Below are 6000 nucleotides of genomic sequence, written 5' to 3'. Positions count from 1 at the left end.
ATTCAGGGCACTCAAATGTATGAACTGCTTATTTTGTGCCAGGCCCTATTTTAGATTCACATACACGTGTCATTCAATCTTTGTGGAAAAAAAGAAGTAAGTGGCATTATGCCTGTTTTTACAGAAGAGAACTCAACTCTGAAAGTGTCCATTCCTTGCTCAGAATCACAGGGCTAGTAAATGCCAGAATCATACTGAACTCGGCCGGCCTAGCTGTAAAGTCCACGCTCTCTGCAACACCACCATGCTCCTAATAGACCCAATTCCACAGGCCACAGGGCTCAATGGCCACCAGGTTCTATCAGTCCTACCTGAAAATATCTGACCATGACCCATCTCTAAGCCTGATCATCTCTCATCCCTACCTGCTGTCATAGCCTCTCTTGTTGGACTACCAGCTTCTCACTGGTCCTGCCTTTATATACCCCTCCACTGCTGCAGTTTACTTTTCTGCAAGATTTCATTCTCTGAACTTTCACCGGAGAAACACTGCACGTGGGGTAAATTACTAATTGGCACCTGAGGCCCTTCACGATGAGGCCCAATCTGTTTTTCCATCCTTATATCACAGGACTCCTAACCCCACGTATATGCTAGGCACACCAACCTTTTTTTTTTTTAATTGGAGTATAATTGTTTTACAGTGTTGTGTTAGTTTCTACTGTACAGTGGAGTTCCCTGTGTTATACAGTAGGTTCTCATTAGTTATCTATTTTATACATATCAGTGTATATATGTCAATCCCAATATCCCAGTTCATCCCCCTCTTCCCTTCTCCCCTCGGTGTCCATTTGTTCTCTACATCTGTCTCTATTTCTAGGCACACGAACCTTTTCCAAAAATATCACCCTTTCTACACAAGACCTCTCAGGATCAGCAGCAAGGGGAAGGGGCTGGGGGAAGGGGCAAGGGAGATGAAGTGTGTGTATTTTGTATTCTGGCCAAAATCCCTCAGAAATTACTCTAATCCCTACATTGTTCGGAGACAAATTATGTTCGTTTGACAAGATCAGCAAACACAGACCTTTCTCTTCTGCCCAAACCTGCTCACAAGGTCTCCAGTCTCCTGCTCTACGGCTCATTAATCATTAGCTATGATTAGAACCACTTGTCATGACTGGTTAGACAAGGGTACAACTCTCTGTCCTCCTGAAACTTGTTGACTGCGGAGAGAAGCATTTCCTGTTCGGATACCTGACTGAGACTTCTGCTTGCAGAACAACCCCCAGAAGCCACTGTTCACCCCCTTCCATGAAGGTCTAAGGCAAAACCTCCTGAGTGAGACACCCTGATAGTCAGATCCAGGGAGCTGTCTATATTGCAACAGCCAGAATAATCAGCCTCTTTACTTGTCCAGTTTTTGTTGTTGATAGAAGCCTCCCAATATTCCCTGACAGGTAGGCAGGTGCCCCGTCTGGAGTCAACAGGGAAGTTCTGGGGAAGGTTGTGAGCAACTGTTTTACCTCAGCTGGACTCAGCCCATGGCCACGGGAATGTTACACAGAACTGATGTGTCTGGGCCTCCCTCGGCTGACTCTGACCTCACTCAGTCACTGTGTCAGACTAACTTTACTCCTGCACACCCAACACACATATACACACAGTACAGCACCAATGAAGAAGGTATTCTGGGCTTCCCTGGTGGCGCAGTGGTTGGGAGTCCGCCTGCCGATGCAGGGGACACGGGTTCGTGCCCCGGTCTGGGAGGATCCCGCATGCCGCGGAGCGGCTGGGCCCGTGAGCCATGGCCGCTGGGCCTGCGCGTCCGGAGCCTGTCCTCCGCGACGGGAGAGGCCACAACAGTGAGAGGCCCGCGTAACGCATAAAAAAAAAAAAAAAAAAAAAAAAAAAAAAGAAGGTATTCTAATGGCCAACAGACGCATGAAAAGATTCTCAACATCACTAATTATCAGGGAAATGCATATCAAAACCACAATGGGGTATCACGTCACACCTGTCAGAGTGGCTATCATCAAAGCAATGACAAATAACAAGTGTTGGCAAGGATGTGGAGAAAAGGGAACTCTCGTGCACTGTTGGTAGAATGTAAATTGGCACCGCTACTATGGAAAAATGTATGGAGAGTCCTCAAAAATTTAAACTAGAATTACCATGTGATCCAACAATTTTACTTCTAGGCAATTTCTCCAAATAAAACAAAAATACTCTTCAAAAAGATATGTGCACCCCAATGTCCACTTGTAACATTATTTACAATACGCAACACATGCAAGCAACCTAAGTGTCCTCTGACAGATGAATGGATAAAGAAGATGTGGTATACATATACAATGGAATATTACTCAGCCATAAAAAAAGAGATATTGCAATTTGTGACAACATGGATGGATCTAGAGAGTATTATGCTAAGTGAAATAAGTCAGACAGAGAAAGCCAAACACTGTATGATCTCACTTATATGTGGAATGTAAAATACAAAACAAACAAAATGAAAACAGACTCACAGATACAGAAAACAAGCCAATGGTTGTTCAGAGGGGAGGGTGGTGGAAGGGCAAAATAGGTGAAGAGGGTTAAGAGGTACAAACCTCCACTTAAATAAGAAATAAGGAGGGAGGGAGGGAGGGAAGAAAAAGAAAAGAAATAAACCATGCAGATGTCATATACAGCCTAAGTGATAATATTGCAATAAATCCGTAGGGAGACAGACGGTTATTAGACTTACTGTGGTGAACATTTTATAATGTATGCAAATATCAAATAACTATGTAGCACAGCTAAAACTAACATAATATTGTATATCAACTATATTTCAGTACAAAATTAAAATAGAAGTCTTTTCTTCTAACTCCCATCTATGGGTCTCCTATTTCACCCTTCTTTTTAGATTATTGCACATTTCTGCTTCTTCGTATTTTTAGTAACATTTTATGTTGGTCATTGTGTTTAACTAATAGAGGCTCCAGGTAATACCTCCCATCAAGTGATGACTCTTCCTTCCTTTCGTCAGATAGCATGAAAGGCAAGTAAATCCAATCAGGTCTTGAGCTGGGCAGCAGACTTAGGAGGATTCAGTCCATCTCTGGTTTATTCCCATTCTTCAGGATTGGTCCACTTGGGTTTTTGATTGGATATTTTCTTTTTTCTTAGCCTTGAAAATTCTGCCTTTTGCAAATCTAAACTTAGTTCCTACCCTTTGCAGATTCAAAATATGGCAAATGTCTGGAAGTGGAGACCTGTTGAGTGTTTGTTTCAGGCTCCCTCCCCCTCCGATGGGACTTTATCTCCAATGCTCTGCAAGACAACTCAATGTTTCACTCCTTTGCTACTCAGCCTTTCTAGTCTCTGGTGCCATTCCAGAACTTGGCACATGTCACATGCGCTGAGCTATGAGCATGTACTTTATATTTTCCAGTATTTTTCCCAGTTCTACACTACTACAAACAGTTCCACTGATTTTTCTTTTGGGCTAAGTAGTATCTGTTTGGGTTAAGATATATCTCTATATTTCTATCTTATCTATGTATATATGTATAGATATCTATGTGTATATGTATAGATATCTATGTGTATATGTATAGATATTTACCACTTATATCCCATTTTTGTCCATTTCTGTTCTTGGGCTGTAAACTTCTGGTCTAGATTTGATATGTACACAATATTATCTAACACTTGCTTAAGGATATTTAATTTTAATTTGGAGCTTGGCCTTATGGTTTTGTTTGCTTGTTTGTCTGTTTCCTTGGGGGAGAATTTTCATTAGGTGGAATGTTACCATTCACCTTCTCTGTTTTCTTCTGAGTTTTGTGTTGGTTTGATTCTTTTAAAAATAGGCCTTTTGGGGAATTCCCTGGCAGTCCAGTGGTTATGACTCTGTGCTTTCACTGCTGTGGGCCCAGGTTCGATCCCTGGTCGGGAAACTAAGATCCCACAAACCGCATGGTGCGGCCAAAAAAAAAATAAAAAAATAGGCCTTCTGTAGACCCTTCCTAGTTGAAAGTGTTTTATTGTGCCAGTACAATAAAGTGCAATTCCTCTAACAGACGCTTTTAGTGGTGGCAGCTGCGTGTATGTGGAGGTGAGGTGGGGCTGCTGGCATGACTTCTCTTCATTTTTCCCCTTACCTCCTTCTTTCCCTTCATCGTCGTGCCTTTAAAGGACACTACCCCCTTGTCAATGCAGTTGCGTCCCCCTCAGAAGCAATGTTTATCTGAAGCTGCCACCTCTGGCTCCTTCCTGAGAGCCAGTACTATAACCTTCCAAGACCCAGGCTGTGTTTGTTCAGTCTTTTGGCACTTAATGTTTGACATTTTTCTCAGGGTTTGATTTTGCCTATGTTATGTCTATATCATCCACTACTCTTTCCTCTTTTTCCAAGATTCTCTGAAGCCCTGCATCTTCTACTCTCAGCATCTAGAGTCTTGCAGCAGTGGAGGAAGCTTGCTCCTGCTGGAGTTTCTACTTACCAATTTTCTGGTAATTTGATGTTTGTGATACCCTCCTAGTATTGCATGAATCATGCGTAACTTTATTTGTACTCTTTGTACACCTCATGGGTTTTTTTTATTAAGATGTGTGGACAGATTCTGGTTCAGGCAGTTGACATCCCCTGGACCTCAGCATAACTTATCTGTTGTTTCATTTCTTTAAAATTAATTAATTGATTGATTAATTAATTTTTGGCTGCATTGGGTCTTCGTTGCTGTGCACAGCCTTCCCCTAATTGCGGAGAGCGGGGGCTACTCTTTGTTGCAGTGCGTGGGCTTCTCATTGCAGTGGCTTCTCTTGTTGCAGAGCATGGGCTCTAGGCGCGTGGGCTTCGGTGGTTGTGGCTCGCGGGCTCTAGAGCACAGGCTCAGTAGTTGTGGCACACGGGCTTAGCTGCTCCATGACGTGGGATCTTCCAGGACCAGGGGTCGAACCTGTGTCCCCTGCATTGGCAGGCGGATTCTTAACCACTGCACCACCAGGGAAGTCCCTGTTATCTCTTATTAAAAGAAATTTAACTCTGTTCATAAGCAGCTCCAACTTATTAATTTTCATGCATCATAATTATCTATTATACAATTTATTCATTCTTTTATTGATAATGATGTAAGTTGCATGTAGTAATTCACTATTACAAAAAAATGCTACAAAGAACATACTTGTATATATTTATTCACACATGCAAGCCTTTTTCTAGGGTACATACCTAAGTCTAAAAAGTGTTTGTGTTACAGAATATGTGCATCTTCACCTTTACCAGATATTGCCTAATTGCTCTCAAAAACAGTTGTAATACTTTACAATTCTACCAGCAGTGTTAAGAGAATTCTTATTTCTCTACACCCTTGACTTAGGTTCACATTTTTGTCATACTGATGGATGTGACATATTATCTTGTCTTTAATCTGCATTTCCCTGATGACTAGTGAAGGTCTGATTTGTCTTTTCATATTCTTTTCCGATTTTTCTATTAGGTTGTTTTTCTTCCTTGTTGATTTTAGTTCTTCAGTATGTGCTAGAAATGAACACTTTTGAAATTCTGTATTTTGTAAATATACCTTCCAAGTTTGTTTCTTATCTTTAATTTACTTAGTTACACAGAAGTTTTCAAATTATAGTATCATTAAATCTATGATTTTTTTCCACTAAGATGTCTTTTTTAAAAATATAATGTTGTATGAAATCCTGCTGACCACCAAAGTCATGAACATACGCTCTTATATTTTCTTATCAAACTATAATATTTTGCCTTTTACATTTACATCTTTACTCACCTGGAGTTTATTTTTGTATTTTTGCCAGGTAATACTTTAATTTTTTCCTATGTGGAGAGTCAATTTCTCCAGTACCACAAATTCACACTTACAAAGGTTCTGTTCAATTGTGTTCAAAACCAGCTGAGAATGTGAGGCCTTTCACAACATCTTTAACCGCACCCATGGAGCTTATCACTCATCATGCCCTTCTACAGCAGCATTATTTTCTTGCCAAACCAGACTACATATTGCATTCACTCTTCTTGAAATACGTTCTTTCCACAAGTCCTGT

This window comes from Phocoena sinus, chromosome 17, assembly GCF_008692025.1.
Source record: "Phocoena sinus isolate mPhoSin1 chromosome 17, mPhoSin1.pri, whole genome shotgun sequence".
Lineage (NCBI taxonomy): Eukaryota > Metazoa > Chordata > Mammalia > Artiodactyla > Phocoenidae > Phocoena > Phocoena sinus.
The sequence above is the reverse complement of the archived record's forward strand: the minus strand, read 5'-3'. Positions refer to the sequence as shown.